The 20,324-nt window shown below is 37.7% G+C and overlaps 1 protein-coding gene across 17 annotated transcripts in view; it reads left to right on the top strand.

Annotated features, from left to right (window-relative positions):
- FUT10 (fucosyltransferase 10) overlaps window positions 1-20,324 on the top strand; it is a 362,801-nt gene that overhangs the window by 171,197 nt on the left and 171,280 nt on the right. For 15 of the 17 annotated variants that reach the window (XR_011377110.1, XR_011377117.1, XR_011377116.1 and 12 more), the window contains exon 7: window positions 9,227-9,347. The exons of the other annotated variants lie outside the window; for them this stretch is intronic. The gene's annotated coding sequence lies outside the window, so the exon portion shown is untranslated. The remainder of the gene's footprint in view (window positions 1-9,226; window positions 9,348-20,324) is intronic. 17 annotated transcript variants of the gene reach the window in all.

Here is a 20,324-nt window from a genome sequence, read left to right as displayed (position 1 = left end):
AGTTATCAGATGTGTAAATTGAAAATCCATAAAATTCTGTTTTTAAACTTGAAGGTTATTAGGGTCCCTTTTCAACCAAACTGGGACTGTTTCCTAGGGGAAAAGATGTTTAAGATGAGACCAGAGGAGGAATAGGTTTCATCTGAGTGAAGGATAGTGGGGGAGGGAACACAGTACAGAGGAGAGAAGACAGCACACTGGAGAAATGGCAAGGAGCTCTGCAGAGCTGGCGTCTGACGGTGGGGCAGGATTTGTGAGCAAGACTCTAGAGGAGACGGCAGGGACCAGCCCTTGAGGGCTGGATTATCCACTTGAAGGATTCAGAATTGTATTCTGAAGGCAATGGCAAACAATGGAAGTATTTACAGTTAGAGAGAGCACGACTATTTTTATATTTTAAAAATATCACTCTTGCTGCAGAGTGGACTATGGACCAGAGAGGGGACATTTGAAGGTGGGTGGGAGGTTATAATAGCACAGGGACAAACAATGGATGTAGCTTGAACAAAAGTATAAAAATTGCAGGGCAGAAAAGTGGATAGATATTTTAGTAGACTTTATTTTTTATCTTATTTATTTATCATTTTTAATAGACTTTGTTTCTTAGAGCAGTTTTAAGTTTACAGAAAAATTATGCAGAGGTCCACATACTAACCCCTCCCCCTGTGCCTGCACACAGTTTCTCCTACTACTAGCATCTTGCCATGAGTGTGGTACGTTTGTTAAAACTGATACACCATTACTGACAAATGATTATTCCCTAAGGTTCATAGTTCCCATTAGGGCTTACTCTTTGTCTGGTACAGGTCTATAGGTTTTGACAAATGCATAATGTCGTCTATTTACCATTACACTATCCTACAGAATAGTTTCACTGCCCTAAAAATTCGCTGTGCTTCACCTAGTTATCCCTTGCTCCCTGCCTGAAATCCCTGGCAACCAATGATCTTTGCACTGTCCTACAGTTTCGACTTTCCAGAATGTAATATAGTTGGCATCATACATTACATACTACATTACGTTACATACATTTTTTTCGAGCTGCTTCTTTCACTTAGCAAGGTTCCCTCATGTCTTTTTGTGGCTTGATCACTCTTTTTTTTTTTACATCACTGAGTAATATTCCATTGTATGGATGTACCACTGTTTGTTTATACATTCACCTATTGAAGGACATCTTGGTTGCTTTTAATTTTGGGCAATTATGATCAAAGCTACTATAAACATTCATGTGCAAGTTTTGTGTGACTATATTTTCAACTCACTTGGATAAACACCTAGGAGCAGAATTGCCAGGTCATATGGTAAGCCTGTGTTTAGACTTCTAAGAATCTAGGAAACGTTTTTCCAAAGTGGCTGTACCATTTTGCTTTTCCACCAGTAATGAATGAGAGTTCCAGTTGCTCCAAATCCTTGTCAGCATTTGGTGTTATCAGTGTTTTGGATTTTAGCCATATTACTAGGTGTGTAGTGGCATCTCATCGTATCAATTTGCAATTCTCTAATGACGTATGGTGTTGAACATCTTTTCATATGCTTATTTGCCATCTGTATATCTTCTTTGGTGAGGTATCTTTTCAGATGTTTTGCTCAGTTTTAAATTGGGTGTTTTCTTACTGTTGAGTTTTTAAAGTTCTTTTTATTTTAGATTCTAGTACTTCATTAGATATATGTTTTACAAAAATTTTCTCCCAGACTGTGGATTATACTTTCATTCTCTTAACAGTGCCTTTTGCAGAGCACATTTTAATTTTAAAGAAGTCCAGCTTATCAAGTTTTTCCTTAATAGATCATGTTTTTGCTGTATCTAAAAACTCATCCCCAAACCCAAAGTCATCTAGATTTTCTTCTCTGTTGTCTTGCAGAAGGTGCATAGTTTTGTGTTTTACATTCAGGTCTAGGATCCACTTTTAGTTAATATTGATATTTTTGTGAAAGATGTAAGATCTTGTTTAGATTCATTTTCTTGCATGTGGATGTCCAGTTGTTCCAGCACTGGACAGCACTATTTGTTGTACCAGCACTATTTGTTCAAAGAACAATCCTTTCTTCATTGAATTGCATTTGCTTTTTTGGTCAAAGATCAGTTGACTGTATTTGTGTGGGCCTATATCTGTGCTCTCTATTCTGTTTCACAGATCTTTTTACCTGTTCTTTCACCAATATCATACTGTCTTGATTATTGTAGCTTTATAGTAAGTTAGGTAATGTCATCCTCTGATTTTGTTCTTCTCCTTCAATATTGTGTTGGCTACTCTGGGTCTATTACCTTCCCATGCAAACTTTAGAGTCAATTTTTTAATCTCCACAAAATAATTCATTGGAATTTTGATTGAAATTTCATTAAATCTGTAGATCAGGCTGAGAGGAACTGACATCTTAATAATATTGAGTTTTCCTGTCCATGAACATGGAATATCTCTTCATTCACTTAGATCTTCTGTGAATCCTTGATCAAAATTTTATAGTTATCTTCATATAGAATTATATATATTTTGTTAGATTTATGCCTAAATGTTTTACTTTTTGAGGGTGCTAATGTAAATGGTGTTGTGTTTTTAATTTCAAATTCCAGTTGTTCATTACTGTTATATAGGAAAGCAATTCACTTTTGTATGTTAACCATTAAGTAGATGTTACCTATAGTGTTTTTATAAATTTTTCCTATCAAGTTGAGAAAATTCTCCTCTATTCATAGTTTGCTGAAAGTTTTTTTATCATGAATGAGTTAGATTTTATCAAATGAGATAGAGAATTTTTTCTGTATCTATTGATACCATCATATGATTTTTCTTCTTTAGCCTGATTGATGGATTACATTAGTTGATTTTTGAATGTGTACCTGGGATAAATCTTACTTGGTCATGGTGTATGATCTTTTAACACAGTTTTGTATTCAATTGCTAATACTTACTTGAGGATTTTTGCATCCATGTTAATGAGAGATATTGGTCTGTAATTTTCTTTTTCTGTAACTTGTTTGTCTGGTTTTGCTATTAGAACAATGTCAGCCTCATAAAATTGATTAGGAAGTATTCTCTCTGCTTCCATTTTCTGGAACATGTTGCCAAGATTTGGTATTAATTTCTCCTTTAAGTGTTTGGTAAAATTCAACAGTGAGACCATCTGGGCCTGGTGTGTTCTGCTTTGGGAGATTATTAATTATTGATTCAATTTCTCTAATAGATATAGGCCTATTGATTGAGTGTATCTATTTCTCCTTATGTGAGTTCTGGTACACTGTGCCTTTCAAGAGCTTGGCCTATTTCATCTAGGTTATCAAATTTGTGGGAATAGAGTTGTGTATAATACTTTATTATTCTTTTTTCCCTTTTATTATCCTTTTAATGTCCATGGAATCAGTATTCTTTCATTTGTGATAATAATAATTTGTGTCTTCTATTTTTTATTCTTAGTTAGCCTAGCTAGAGGTTCAGCAATTTTATTGATCTTTTCAAGAAAAGCTTTTGGTTTTACTGATGTCCTCTATTAATTTCCTATTTTCAATTTTATTGATTTTTGCTCCATTTTTATTCTCCTTTAATTCTGTTTAATTTGAATTTAATTTGCTTTCTTTTTCTAGTTTCCCAAAGTAGAAACTTAGATTACTAAGTGTAGATCTGTCTTCTTTTCTGATATATGCTTTAATTTCCTTCTAAGTACAGCTTTTGCTACGTTCCACAAGCTTTGATGTTTTACTTTGATTTTCAATTAATTCAAAATATTTTAAAGTTTCTCTTGAAACTTTTTCTTTGACCCATGTGTTATTTAAAATTGTGTTGTTTAATTTCCAAATATTTGGGGATTTTCCAGCCACTTTTCTGTTACTGATTTCTAAATTAATCCCAATATGGTCTGAGAACATAATTTGTATGATTTCTACTCTTTCAAAATTGTTAAGGCATATTTTGTGGCCAGGAACGTGGCCTACTTTGGTGGACGTTCCATGTGACCCTGAGAAATGTGTATTCTACTGTTGTTAGATGAAGTATTCTAAAAATGTCAATTAGATTCAGTTGATTGATGTGCTGTTCAGTTCAACTGTATACTTACTGATTTTCTGTCTGTGGGATCTTGTAATTACTGACAGAAAAAAGATAGGTTTTAAAAAATACATGTCATTTGGATTTTAGCCATGCTAATAAGTGTGTAGCGATATCTCATTGTTGTTTTTATTTATTGTTTCATCTCAAAACAATCTCAAAGTTTCAGAAAATTTCCAAATACAGTACAAAGATTTTTTTCCTCTCCTGAACTACTTGAGTATAAGTTACTTATCTAATGTTCCACCATCTTTGTACACTTTAGGGTGTATTTCCTACAAGCAAGGACATTTTCCAACATTAACCCAATACAACCATATACATCAGCCTCTCAGGCCGTCTCAGTCAACAGTGCTAAGGGATATACATATACATATACCTGTAGGTGTATACATTACATCTATATTTATTTATTTATATACCTCTATATATCTCTATCTCTATTTATGTCTATCTATATATCTATATTAAAAATCTTAAATTCATACCTGAACCTCCAATTCCTAGTCCAACACAACAGGGTTCAATCTAGTTTTCTCCCTTTCCATTCTAGCACTCCCTGCTGTTCTCATCCCACCCTGGCTCTGATACCCTGGGCCACTGCAGCTCCCTGTCACCCCACATTGATGTTGATGCCTGCCTTCCTTGGTCCCACCTAATGGTTTTGGTACTGAATATTCAGGAAAAGAAGGGGAGGGAAGAACAGGGAGAGATGTAGAGAAAGGAATGAACAGATTTGGCAGAAACTTAGGAGATAGAATAAATAGGACTTGATGACTAATAAGATGTGGAGGTGGAGGAGAAGCAGGAGTCACAGGTGATGCTCAGGGATGATTCAGGTAGAGAACAGAAACAGGCTTGGGGAATGTGTGGGAGTGGGATGGACATAGTGGAAATGCAGCTTGAGAGAGAAATCTGGCTTCCAGTATCGATTTGGTGTTCATCAGATTATATATAATATTTAATGACATGGAGGGAATTCCCTACAGTTTCCTGTAGTCCAGTGGTTAGCATTCAGCCCTTTCACTGCCATGGTCCGGGTTCAATCCCTGGTTGGGGAACTAAGATCCTGCAGCATGGCCAAAACTCAAACAAACAAACCAAAAAAAAAAAAAAAGGGCATGGAAGCAGATGGTACTTCCCCAGGAACATATATGTCAATTAAAAGAGAAGAAATCCTAGAGAAGAAGTCTGTAGAGCACTCTAAGAAGTGGGCAGAGGATAAGAGTGAGCTATGACAGAGAAGAAGCAGCTTGCAGAGTGTCAGAGAAGGCTAGGGAAGGAGGTCGGCTGAGGCAGATGTTGTCAACAATTCAAGTAAGATGAGGACAGAAACATGCCTCCTGGGTTCAGCCATGGAGTGAGTTAGTGACTACCACTGTCAGTCAAGTAGGTGGGAGTGGTGATGGTAGGGACAGTTGACTGAAAAGGGAATGCCAGTTGAGAAAGTGTAGAAAGTAAGTAGCAACTGTCTCAGGAAATTTGTGAATCAGCAAAGAAAAATAAAAAGTCTAAGTGGGTGGGGGGACAGACAGTCAATATTGATGAGAGGATTATGCAAGTTAAAATACTGTTGGAAGGTATTGACGACACAGGGATGAGGGGAAGTAAATGCTGTAGGTCTCTGATGAGGCTAAAGGTCAGTCACTGTCGTACTTGAGGGAGAGCAAACATCACCTAGAAAACTTAAAAATTGCACAGTTCTTTGATGCTGAATCTAGAGGTTCTGATTTTGAAGGTTTGGACTGAGACTTCTGTACCTTATCAAGCCTTCCGTGCCTAGGTGATAACGATACTGGTATTTCACAGATGATACTTTGAGAAACAAGAGAAGAAAAAAGGATGGAAAGCACCATGGTAGGATTCTCTGGGGACGGAAAAAGAGATGTTTCATCCATTATAACAGGAGCAGGTGTCGGTACGTGTGTTGTCTGGAGATAGAAAGTTTAGTGGTTCTTGTCTGGTGTGTTCTGTTTTCTCTATGAATGAAATAGGGGGTGCATTTTCCCTTGGGAATGAGGGGTCAGGAAGTTCGAAGAGAGTGGCAAAGATTGGAAATACATAGCATGGAGAATGGGAAATTGTGTATGAGTAAAATAAAGAGGGATTTCTGAGAAGTTTGAGAACCGAGATGAGGTTTATAAATTATGAATTTATAGTGGCAATTGTCTGCAGTTGTTTTTCACTTATCTCTGAGTCCAGTATCCCAGTGTGAGCACTGAGAAAATGGTCAGCTGGATTGATCTAGGGTTTGTGTTTTGTCAGGTATGAAAGATAGAAAGATAATGCAGAAAGGAATTGTGTTTAGTCCCAACAAAATTGTTGAGATGATGAAATCCAAAATGAACAAGAGAAGTTAAAGACAGGACTCTAATGAGGCAAAGGGAGATGGGGCAAGGAGCAGAGGTCTCAGAGGAGCCCCGCATGGACGGCCAGAGCTTTGTGGTCACTGGGGGGAATTCCTGATGGAAAGATTTCCATTTCTGTTGTTCCGGGCGAAGCTAAACTGTGTAGGTTGTGGTCATGGGAGTGGAATAATAATGTAGAGTGGAGACAAAGGTCACTGGAGATGAAAGAGGTCAAGGAAGGTAGACGCCAAGGCCTTTCTTTGGTGAGATGTCTCCAACAGCTTTACCTTTCTAGCACACTAGAAATAGGACGGGCCAAATTACGCATGTATTATTTTTGTCTGAATGTGCATTTAAATCAATGCATCACTTCGGTAAAGAAAGAACCTATCCAGAGTGAGCTCTAATGACAGAGTGTCTTTGTTACTTCAAGGAGCTCAGAGGCTCAGAAATCAGATCACTTACCTTACTCTGCTTAAGGGAAAAGCAGCTTAGATAAAGGTACTAATTAAATCAGTATCCCTCTTTTCCTTATTGTGAGTAACTTAAAAATGGCCCTATAACTGTGCTTTTATAAGTATGGTCGTCAGAACCCCTGCATTAAAATCACATGGGGGTGATAGTTCAAAATGCATACTCCTGGGGTCAACACTAGACCTATTAATACAGTTGACTAGCGTGGGGAGCTGAGTTGGGTGGAGCTGGAATCTGTATTTTAACTAGATCTTCAAAAGACTCTTATGCACACACTATACGTAGACATACACACGCGTGTACTGAGTACACGTGCTTCCTGTGTGCGAGGAGCATGTAAGTCTGTTGTTGATGCCCGGGATTCATGTCCAGACCCACATTCTCTGAAGTGCGCCCTCTCTGTGCTTCACTGGAACACATTTTCATTCTAGCAACTCTAGCTCCCTTTCTTACATAAATGCTAATACAGAGAATAGAGACAGCAATAAAGTGCCTCCCTGCTTATTACTCTAAGGGATACAGAATATTCTCCAGGGGATTTTAAGCAAATATTTTTTTACAGATTTTACCTGTGGGTGAATTACCGAGCTTGACTCCGTGTTACCTACCCCCAGTGAAGGCACAATCTTTGAACTCTTAAAAACTAAATATCACATTCACTGATTTTTTTAATGAAGCCGTATGTTAGTCCAGGGTGAACTGGTGAAGAAGAATTTCAGGTTTCCAAATGTCAAAGAAAGGACAACACCACAGCCTGCTTTAAGAAGAAACCAAATGTTCTAATTAACATTTTTATCTTTGACATTTCCTGACTGCCTTTATATGTCCCTGGGGCTATTTTTGTAGTTTAACTTTTAAAAATAAAAATCCCATATTCACTCTTACCCCATTTTTATAGGCAGTTAATCTCACATAGTTCATCTGCTCTGTTGATTTACATTGCTAATGCCACTTAAGGTAATCAGGAAGCTTACAACATTTTGGTCTGTTTAGTTTAATGCAGCAATCGTCTGAGATAAAAGTACCAGTTATTCTGTTCCAATAACAAACTCAATAAATTTTTTTCTCGGGGTTAATGTGTTCTCTTATTTCAGTTTTCCTTCACGCTTTGTCTTCATTTCCAAAAACCATCACATTTACTCCTATGCTTCGTTTCCTATTCAGCATTTGGATACAGCCATTGACATCTATCAGGTTCTCAATAACTTATTTGAAAGTTCTCCAGCTCCCCTTGCCCCTGGTATTTTTAAAAGGATTCATAAAAAACCTGAAAAGATGGAATTATAGCAAGTTTACATTCTGCAGCTGGTTTGCACATCATAGAGCAAGTTGTGTTGTGACATGAAAAGAAAAAGAAGGTGGAAGGAATAAAATGGTCATTTATTAAGCAATACTTTATGCCAGAATACGTGCTAAATGTGCTGTATCTTCTTTCATTTAATCCTCACCAAAATTTTGGCAGTTGGGATTATGATAACTACTTTTACAGATTAAGAAATAGGTAAGGCTCCAAGAGGTAAAGTAATTCACTCAAGTTCTCCTTTTTCATCAAGTTTCCCCCAAACCATTTACATTTTCAATATCTTTATCTTTCCCAGATCCTTTTCCTTATTATATAACATGTTAACAATCTCAGAACCTAAAAAACCAAATCTTCCTTTGACTGTAACTCTGTAGCATTTGTTTTCTTCACAGCCAACATCTGGAGGGAGCTGTCCGTGTTCTTTGTTTTTGCTCCTTCACATCTTAACGGGAAACAATCTGGCTTCAACTTCAACCTTCTAATAATTAAGCACGGGCCTTAGCACAAAAGAATCATCCACTCTGGTCCTCACCTGGCCTGCAACATTCAGTGCTACGTTTGACTCACTAGCAGGGTTGTTAACCAGATGAAAAGAGTTAATTCAAGAAATTCAGAAGTGTTCATGGCACATAGGAAATGGCATTGTTTGTATTATATATGTATTATATATTATATATGTATATTATATATATGTATATTATATATATATATATATATATATTTTTTTTTTTTTCCCTCCTGCATGTTATGCTGTTTTAGCATCTTAAAAATATCCCTTTCTGGCTGGGGAGAGACTGCTCCTCCCAGGGCTAACCAATTCCTAGAGGCAAGCTAGGGCTCAGCTGGGAGCATGGCCTTGATATGCAAACTAAGCAATCAGGAGCCTGGCTTCCTCTATCTGGCCCCTGCACCCCAGGAGGTGATATTCCTTTGCCTTAATTATCCTAAGGCCAGGTATCAGGCAACTAGAGACCATCCCTATAGCCCAAAGCTCGCTGAAATTACTCAAACCAGCCAGCCCTAAACTGTTTACTTGCCCTGCTTTGTCTATCCTGCAGAAACCCCAATAAAGGCCACGGTCTAAGTGCTCCCCTGCTTCCTGTCTTCTGCCTCCTGACTCCCCTGGTGTTTTTCCACGTGGCACTGGGTGCTGTGCTATGTCTTCTCTTTCTAGGACCTGTGAGTATAATACATTTGTTTTCCTGAATCACTCCTTTGTCTCTGCTTGTGGCCCCCAATGACTGACCATCTCATAAAAAAAGCCAACAGAAACCCTCATTGTTAGCTGTTGTTGATGTGTGGCAGCGGTTGGTACTCCTAGGCTTCTATTAACACAGTGATCGGGGTCTCTATCCACCTTACAAATTGTACATTTTTAGTTTCTTTCACTAGTTTCTGTTTTCCTTACTGCCCTTAGACTCAGTCAAGAGGGGTCCTTGCTCCAGGTTTCACATTAAAAAAAATCGGTAATATTGAGATGTAATACAGGTACAATAACTGTCATTGATTATTGTTTTTTAACTATAATAAGATGAGGTAGTCATTCATTTTTTGTTAAAAAGAATCCGTTGGCATAAGGAGGAACAATATCTGTAACGCTCTAGATCTCAAGTGGCAGTATCACCAGTGTTCATTTTATTTATATCTCAATATGTATTAACTATATTATCGTTATTTGTTCTTTTGTATGCTTCAGATATCACACGCTACGAATGTAGTTAACTATTTAAGTTTTGACAGATATATAGAGTCCTATAACTTCCACCATAATCATAAACATTTCCCTTACCCCAAAATGCCTCCTGCCTCTTAGAATCAATCTTCTCCCCCTATTCTTGGTCTTTGGCAACAGTTAATCTTTCTGTCATTATAATTTTGTCTTCTCTAAAATTGTGTATAAATGGAAACTACAGTATTTAGTCTTTGGTGTCTGGATTCTTCCACATAGCATCGCAGTTCTGAGATTCAGGCATGTTGTTCCATAGCAGTAATTTGTTCTTTTTTATAGCTGAGAAGTATATGATTATTATGCAAACACCAGGCAATGGACATTTGTGTTGTTTCTAGTTTTGAGCTGTTAGGAATAAAACTGCTATAAACATTTGAATACAAGTCCTTGTGTGGACATACGTCTTAGTTTCTATGGGGTTTACCTGGGGATAAGGGAGGGGAGGGATGAATTGGGAGACTGGGATTGACATATACACACTACTATATATAAAATAGATAACCAATAAGAACTTACTGTATAGCACAGGGCACTCTACTCAGTACTCTGTAACAACCTATATGGGAAAAGAATCTAAAAAAATAGAGTATAACTGATTCACTTTGCTGTACACCTGACATTACACAACATTGTACAATAAATCAACTATATTCCAGTAAAAATGAAAAATAATTTTCTATGGAGTAAATATCTCAAAGTGGGATATTTGGATCTTATGGTAAGTAGATGTTTAAGTTTATAAGAAAATGCCAAACCGTTTTCCAAAGTGGTTACACCCTTTTCCATTCCTGAGCAGTCTATGACAGTTTCCATACCTCCACATTCTTTTTTTTTTAAAATAATTTTTATTGGAGTATAATTGCTTCACAATACTATGTTAGTTTCTGTTGTACAACAAAGTGAATCAGCCATATGCATACATGTGTCCCCATATCCCCTCCTTGAGCCTCCCTCCCATCCTCCCTACCCAACCCGTCTAAGTCATTGCAAAGCACCGAGCTGATCTCGCTGTGCTACGCAGCTGCTTCCCACCATCCAACTATTTTACATTCGGTAGTGTATACATGTCGATGCTACTCTCACTTTGCCCCAGCTTCCCCCTCGCACCCTGTGTCTTCAAGTCCATTCTCTGTGTCTACATCTTTATTCCTGCCCTGCAACTAGGTTCATCAGTACCATTTTTTTTTTAAGATTCCTTATGTATGCGTTAACATGTGGTATTTGTTTTTCTCTTTCTGACTTACTTCACTCTGATCAATGGTATAGAATGCCCAGAGATAAACCCATGCACGTATGGGTACCTAATTTATGACAAAGGAGATAAGAACATACAATGGAGAAAAGACAGCCTCTTCAATAAGTGGTTCTGGGAAAACTGGACAGCTACATGTAAAAGAATGAAATTAGAACACTCCCTAACACCATACACAAAATAAACTCCAAATGGATTAAAGACTTAAATGTAAGACCAGACACTATAAAACTCTTAGAGGAAAACATAGGAAAAACACTCTTTGACATAAACCACAAGATCTTTTTTGACCCACTTCCTAGAGTAACTGAAATTAAAACAAAAGTTAAAAAATGGGACTTAATTAAACTTAAAAGCTTTTGCACAGCAAAGGAAACCATAAACAAGTCATAGCTCCACATTCTTTAACTCCCTTTCTTTGTCTTGTTTGTTTGTTTGTTGTTTTTTTGGCGTGCGGGATCTTGGTTCCTTGACCAGGGATCGAACCCATGCCCCCTGCATTGGGAGCACAGAGTCTTAACCACTGGACCACCAGGGAAGTCCCCATAGCTCCACATGGTTGCCAGCACTTAGTCTTTTGAAAATTTAAGCTGTGCTAGTGGATGTGTAGTGGTAACTCTTTCTGGTTTTTAATTTGCCTTTCCCTGATGGCTAATGAAGCCAAGCACCCTTTCATGTGCATATTTGTCTTTCTTCTGTGATATGTCCTGTTTAAATCTTTTGCTCATTTCTTAAGTTGGGCTGTTCTCTTTGTTTTGTTGATTTGTAAGAGTTTTTAAGTATTCTAGATACAAGGTATTTTCCTACATTTTCTTCTAGAAGTTTTAGAGTTTTAGGTCCAATATTTAGGTCTATGATTCATTTTAAATTAAGTTGTATATAGAGTGAGAGTTAGGAATCAAGCTTAATTTTTTTTTTTTAATGTATGGATATCCAATAGTTCCAGCTCCGTCAGATGAAAAGCCTGTTCTTTCTGAATTGAATTACTTGGGTATCTTTGTGAAAAAACAATTGACCAAAAATATGTGGATCTATTTCTGGCCTCTCTTCTGTTGCATTGATCTATCTTGTCTAGTTTTTCAAAGTGGAATCTTAAATCGTTGATTTGACACATTCTTTTCTAATATAACCATTTAATGTTAAAAATCCTCTAAATGTTGCTTTAGCTGCATCTCATACATTTTTGCATTTTCATTCAGTTTAAATTTAAATTTCTCTTGTGATATTTTTTTCTTGATGTGTTATTTAGAGGTGTGTTATTCGATTTCTGTGTTATTTAGGGGATTTTCCAGATATCTTTTTGTTAGACATTTTTAGTTTAACTTGGTTATGGTCAGAGAAGATACTTTTGTGTGATTTTAATCCCTTTAAATTTTTTGAGGCTTGTTTTGTGATCTAGAATATGGTTTAGTTTGGTGAACGTTCCATGTTCACTGGAAAAGAATGTGTATTCTGACGCTATGTGGAGTGTTTCATAAATGTCAATTAGGTAAAGTTGGTTGAAGTGATAATTCAGGTGTTTTATATTCTGGCTGATTTTTCATCTACTTGTCCATCAATTGCTAATAGAGAAATGTTGTGATCTGCTAATATAAATATGATTTTATTTCTCTTTACAGTTCTATTACTGTGGATTTGTTTGTTTCCCCTTTTAGTGCTACCAATTTTGTTTTATGTATTTTGAAGCTCTGTTATTAATAATGGTACATAAAAGTTTAGGATTGTTATGTCCTCTGCATGTATTAGTGCCTTTATTATTATGAAATGTTTCTCTTTATTCCTGACAATATATTTTTGTTTTGAAATCTTCTTCTGATATTAATATAGCCACTCCAGCTTTTTGTAGATTAGTGTTTTCATGGTATATCTTTAGCTAGTCAATTACATTTCAAAGGATTAAAAATGAGAAAAATATACTTTATATTTCCCCACATATTTATCATTTCTGGCATTCTTCATTCCTGTGTAGTTTAAATCATCAGCTGGTATTTTTCTTATGCCTAAAGGACTTCCTTTAACATTATTTGTAATCCAAGTGTCCTGCTGGAGGCCGGAGAATAAATTCAACTCCAGTCACTCCTTCATGGTCAGAGGCAAAATCAAGGATTTCAGTCCTACTCTGCAGAGAGTAGTCCTGCTCTGGCCCTTCTATGGCAGTGCCCTTCCCTACAGTGTGAGGATTCTGTGGGGCAAAAAGGATATTCCCACCCAAAACCTGTGTTCTCCTTCCATCTAGACCATATTCTTGATCATCAGAGCCCAGGAGTTTCCTATTTGGACAGCACAAGCTGGCTTCTAGCCTGGCCTTTCCCTGAGTCATTCTCTTGATGGTGGACCTAGGAGGGGCTATTTGCTGGGATGATGCGGTCGAAGCCCAAATATCCACCTATATGCCTCAGAGGCCCCTTGTGGTATAAGATGGATCCAGGGTGGGAAAAGAAGGGAGGTGGAACATCAGGGGCCAGCTTCTCCCCAAGCACCACATTCTGGCATGGAATTTCCAGTCCAAGAATTCTAAATTCAATCTAGCATTCTGGAATGTTATGATAATATATTTTTCAAGGTAGGAGAATCAATGTATTTTATTTAACACTGTGTTCATTCTATGTATAACTTTTAAGTCTTAAACCTATAGAAAGTGGGCCTTTGGACTTTTGCCCCAGACCTGGCAAATGTCAGGTATGGGCTGGCTTTTTCTTCTTACTACCCTCTAAATGTATGTGCAAATTCTTGAATTTGCCCTTTGTCCTCTTCTCTTATCACTCTATAGACTGGATGATGATCTCTGTTCCCCAAATTTCCACTAACACAGTTATAGGATGGTACAAGTATACATTATGAGTAGGTTCTACAGAATCAGTGGGGACAAGTGTACAAACAAGACTGGGAATGGCATCCTGGGTGGAGGAGGGGAAGAGAGAATATGCCCTTAGGCAGTAGTGTATTAAACTGAGAAGTTCGTGAATAAATCAGAAAGGGCCAAGCAGTGTAATGGGTGAGTCTGTGCTCTAGAACCAGGCTGCCTGGGATCAAATTCTGTTCCTCCCACTTACAACCTGTGAGACTTTGGGTAAGTTTCCCAATCCATTTGTGCCTCAGTTTCCTCATCTATACAATGGGCATTATAATAGCATCCACCTCGTAGGCTTATCTTAAAGACTAATGATTTAATAATTATAAAACAGTTGGAAGAATGCCTGAGAAATAGTAAATTCTCAATGCATTTTAGCTAATATATGAATGAGGTACAGTGAATTAATTCCCTGGTAGTCCAGTGGTTAGGACTCAGTGCTTTCAGTGCCATGGCCCAGGTTCAGTCCTTGGTTGGGGAACCAAGATCCTATAAGCTGTGTGGTGTGGCCAAAAATTTTTTGAAAAATGATAAAATAAAATAAAATAGGTACATTTTCAGGATTCAGGTTGGATTTTTCTATATGTCTCTGTTGCATATTTTAGAATTGGATAATTTTTACTTTCCAATATTAGGATAATCTCTGGTTCTAGCTGCATTTACTTCAAAGCTGGCTAGACGCTCACCAGTTCTATCTCCTCTTCCTGGGAACATGGGTAGACTTTATTTCCAAGCTTTCTTTGCTGTTAGGCTGGGGCTGGAAAAAGAAATGTGTACAGAATTGATGTGTATAACTTTTAGGCATGGTCATAAATCCTCTGAGTTACACTCCTCTCTCTTACCCCATCTGAGGACTGGATTATTCCAGGATTACCTTGAATTTGTAAAATGGCAAAGCCATAAGATAGAAGCACTTGTGTTACTAAGGCACAACTTGCAAGAGAACAACTCAAGAGAACCACCAAACCAGGAATATTTGCACTGAACTTGAATTAAAAAAATTTTTTAATTGCATTAAGCCAGTAAGATTTTAGATTGTCTGCTACAGCAGTTAACCTATTCAAGTACAAATATTTATATGTTGAAGTGGAGTCCTTTCATAACAAAAATATGAAATCTATGTTATTAGCTTAGTGATTGGCTGTGGTCAGTAAAGAAACTGAAACTGACAGCTGGAAAAGTGGTAACCTTGTTATGCGGTGGCAAGACATTTGGTAAAACATTTTCCTGTGAACACTTGGAAGGTAACACGTGCCTATTGAAATTGAACTCCAGGTGAAGAATTGAGAAATATAACTCTAGTGGAGTGTGGTTTTTATTGGCTGCGTTTGGCCAAGAAAATGCTTGAAAAATAGATGGTTAGTTTGCAAGCATAAATGAAAGGGAATAGAGAGAATCTGGAAATTCAGTTTTGCAGAGTTGAAAAGTCAGCTGTTTGTAGACTCTAAACCGTGAAAAATGAAATTAAAAAAAAAAACAAACTTTAAGCACTAGCAGTCCAGTAAATCTTTTCAGGTGAATAAAATGATTCACAAAAAAAGATCAGTTTAAGGACAGGGTATTCTCCTTAAAAGTTATAGCCTCAAGTAGCTATTATTAAATTGAGAGATTCTTACGGTGGCAAAGAAGCAGAGAGATAAAATGTATTTGGGAATTATGTCTAGGGAAGATCTTTGAATGTAGTTTCTGGCACTTACAACTGCTGGGAAGCAAATTGGTCAGAAGCCTATTAAGTTTTTTGGGTTTTTTTGTTTTTGAAAACTTTCAAGGACTTTAATATCTCTTGAGGAATAAGAGATTGGGTTTCCATACAAGACAAAAACTGTGATCAGAAAAGGTGCTGTTTAGGGCAAAGAAAATATGTGTAATGGAAAAAGAAGAAGCCTATTAAGTTTTTGAGGAATTTTTATTTCCAAATAAGCCACACGCTAAACAAATTTAAAAAAAAAAAAAACCTGATTTGACCGCTTTAGACTTCAAACAACCACTGGGACTCCACACTTCTGTAAGCATGAGGGAGGCTAACTTCCAGCATTCCCAAAGACATGCCCCCTCTCTCCCACTTCACATGTGGCCAAAGAGGATAGCGGACAAGGTGAAGGTCACAGAGGAAAGAAGCAGGGCCACAAAGAAGGATGGACAGTGGTATTCCTCTTGGAGAACACAAGAAAAACCTTATCAAACAACTTTTCCTATCACCATTTTGGAATCCTTCACATTTTCTGCCCAGAATGACTTCAGTATTGCTGTAGACCATTGACTTCTAGGCTTTTCCATGTGTTCCCTTTGTAAATGGGGCTGTTTATTACTGTTATCTTGGCTCTGTTACACTGTTGTGTACTGGCTGTGTGTGTGGTGGTGGGCAGATAACTTATCTTTTAATTCATAGACCATCAGAACACAAGGAGCCATAAATAGCCCTATTGGAAGAACTGTGCATCACCTGGAGATCCAAGCTCACCTAGATTGTAGTGATTGGGTGTGACTTTGGGGTCTTCGTTGGTGAGAGGGTGAGTGTGCTTTGTATGTAGGGGCAAGAGTGCGCTGAGAATCTGGTGGCCAGAGGAAGTCTGGCAGAGACTGACTAGATGCTCAGCAATCATCTCTCTCTTCCTGAGCACAGAAAAGATTGCATTTCTCTATTTCTCTTGAAGTTAGATTAAGATAGTGCGGGCCACTGTTGGTCAATTATATGTTGTAGAAGTGATGCATGCCACTTCCAGGACTGGCCACAGAACCCTTTGTGCAACTCCTCATCCCCTTCTTTTATCTGTCAGGGCTACCTTGAAGCCACAGGATGGAAGTAGCCTGGTTCCTGAGGTGCTGCTTGGAGAATCACCTGGCCAGGAATGTTTACCTTGGAATTTATATCAGCAAGAAAATACCTTGATCATGTTCAGTCACTGCGATTTTGCGGGTGTTTTTTTCCAGCGGGCAGCATGTCCTGAATAATACACCACACCACACATTGTGAAGATGGAGAGTGATCACTTAAAGTGACATCTTTGTTGTTAGAGACGGAATGAACGCAATTTCTTACTCCCATCTCCAGCATGACCTCTAACCCGGAAGGGATTCAAAATACTGAGTCAGATGTTTACAAGGAGGATAATGCTGGTGGTGGTCTGGGAGGTTCTTTTAGTGGTGGAGTCCTCTGGGATTTCAAGAGAGATATCTGAAGAAGGGTGGGCATGAAAATAAATCAATGAGTTTGCCTAATTCAGTATTTTTGAGAAAATAAATATTGTCTAGAGGAGGAAGGGCAGAGTATGATCCATGTGCCAGAGTGTTAGGTTCAAGGATACCCCTCTCCTTCCAAGGTTCACAAGAACTCCTTTTGTGTGGGCCTGAGCTCTGAAGTTTGTTTAGGGTGAATATTATAGTTTCAGAAGTGACCACTAGAAGGTGTGGGGTGTGTGTGTGTATGTGTGTGTGTGTGTTTCCTCAGGGTGTGCTAGTCTCATTGCAGGGATATCTTTGAATTTTGGCTGGAATAGTCCATGGAAATATTGCAAGTCCAGAATTGGGAAAGCAGAAGTAACTGTTAAGGAGCCTCCCAGGACAAGTGTTTATTGTAGTACATGTTCTAGAAGTTCCTTTCTTTTCATCACTGCACAATATTGCCTAAGGGCCCAGATAATAGTTTGGGGGGTATGGAGACAATATGAAATCTTTACATCAGACATTTGATTATTAACTATTTTAGGGCAAAAATGATCTTCAGCCATGAACAGATCCTGAAGATAGCATTAAAGGAGGTATGCTTAAAGAATCAGTGATGAGTTATGTAATACTGATATTTGTCTTTCTCTGTCTGACTTACTTCCCTTAGTAAGATAACCTCTAGGCTCATCTATGTTGCTGCAAATGGCATTATTTCGTTCTTTTTTATGGCTGAGTAACAGATACACGCTATTGTATATAAAATAGATAAACAACAAGGACCTACTGTATAGCACAGGGAACTCTACTCAACATTCTGTAATAACGTATATGGGAAAAGAATCTGAAAAATAATGGATATATATATATATATATATATATATATATATAAAACTGGTTCACTTCGCTGTACACCTGAAACTAACACAACATTGTACATCAACTATACTCCAATAAAAATTTCAAAAAAAGAATCACTGATGAGATTACATGAATCATGTCAATCTGTTCTAGGAAATCAGATGAATTTTAGATGAGATATTTTTCTGTGAACTCCAATAAGATAAACAGCAAGAACTAATTCCCTGATGTAACTTACTTGGGAAAAAATTCTCCTCCCATTGTATCTTGAACTCATTGCAATCAGACTTTTACACCTCTCCTCTAAAATGACTCTCATAAATATCACTAAGGACTCTACGTTGCTTACCCAGTGGTTGTTTTTCAGTCTTATTTTGTCCTCCAGTAGTACTTGACGCATGATTTACTATGGTTTCCTTGGAATAGCTGCTCCATTTGGATTCCAGGACATCTCACTCACCTGGGTTTTCTTTAGTCTCTCGTTTTAAGTTCTTACTTTCCTTTGCTGGTCTCTCCTCATCTCCCTGACATTTACATAAATGTTAGTGTTCCCCAGACTTACTCTTTACATCTTTTTTTCTTTTCTATCTATACTCATACGTTTGGTGACCTCACCTACTCTCTTGGTTTTAAATGCCAAACATATGCTCACGATTTCTAGATTTATATCCCCACCCTGTACCTCTTCTCTGAACTCCAGACTCATATACCAAAATGCCTTCTGGAATCTTCTCTTTATTTTTTTAGCAGCCATCACAAAATGTACTCCTGATACTCCCCTGACAAGCCTTCTTCTCATGTGCTTTTCCCATATCCATAAATTACAACTCAGCCCTTCCAGTAGCTGAGGCCAACGGCCTTCATATAGCCCTTAATTCACCTCTCATACTTCAGTTTATGTGAAAGAGCAAGTCCTTTGTTTTGACCTTCAATGTATATCTAGACTGCAACTCCCTTTCACTGTCTTGGGCTTCTGCTTCTGGATATGATGAAATAGTTTATACCCAAACAACCTTCTTCAGAGAACGACTAGAAAACCTGGATAAAACACAGAAGAAAATCAACTCGAAGGCATCTGAGAGCTGTCAATGCATCCACGACTTGCTTTACTGAGATCTCAGAGAGAAGATAATTTACTGAGACAAGGGCAGAATTTTATGTCATTATTCCTCTTATGTGTTGATTCATAAACTGCATGATGTAAAAAGCTCAGCAGCTCATCAAGGAGTTAGGCGGCAAAAGGCAAAGAAGCTAATTAGAACTTTCCTTGGCCTCATGGAGCAGAGGGGACATCGGAGCTGAGAGATTACAAGGATTTGGTGACCCAAGATCCCCGAGTGAAGAAAAACGCAAAAGAGGGAGTCTGATATTTTGCACTACTTTTTCCCACCAAAGCATATGTCTCTTCATAAGAGGTTAAGGGCTGAGAGGCCAGGAAGCTAAGCAGATGTATTTTTCAGCCTCATAGTGCTAGGGAGACAATATTTAGAGTTCAGGGTCCCTGTAAACTTACCAAGCTTTCAGTTAAAACTCCTGAAGGTCTACATCCTAGGAGTAATGGAGAACCCAAAATAGGCTTTTCAGAGACCGAAATCCAGTCTTGAATAAGTTATTTCTGATCAGACAGAGTAAGATCAGCTGCTCCTACTCAAATTTTTGCCCAAAGTTAACATAAATCCTCTCAGGTAGACAATAATACCGTCCACAATCTCTACATTTTTTCATGACACGATGTCATTTAATAAAATGTAGCCAATAATATGCATCAGTAAAAATTATAAATTATCAAAATCAGAGATGACAAAAATCGATACACATAACGCATACAGACCCACAGTTGATCCAGTTATCAGACTTATCAGATATAGATGCTAAAGTAACTACGACAAATATGTTCAAGAAGATAGATGACAAGCTGGAGAGTATCAGCAGAGAATAGGGATCAATTTTTAAAATTAAATCAACTGATATTATAAAATTGAAAATCACAGTCACGGAAGCTAAGTTCTTAATAGGTAAGTTTAATATAAGATTAGATACGATAGAAGAATGAGTTAATAAATTGGAAGAAGGCCAGAAGGAAAATCTCAAGAACAAAGAATAGAGAGAGGAAGACATTGAGATTTCCAAAAAATGCATAAGCGATCCATGGGAGAGTAAGAGTCTGACATAAGGATAGAGTCACATATGGGGCAGAGGAAGCTAACGGGACAGAAGCAGTGGTCAAAGGGCTGGCTAATGCTGACTATTTCCCAAAACTGATGGAAGAAATTAAGCAATAGATTCAAGAAGTACTTAGAA

The sequence above is a fragment of the Globicephala melas genome, chromosome 21 (genome assembly GCF_963455315.2).
Source record: "Globicephala melas chromosome 21, mGloMel1.2, whole genome shotgun sequence".
Lineage (NCBI taxonomy): Eukaryota > Metazoa > Chordata > Mammalia > Artiodactyla > Delphinidae > Globicephala > Globicephala melas.
This window is presented reverse-complemented; position numbering and strand designations above follow the sequence as displayed.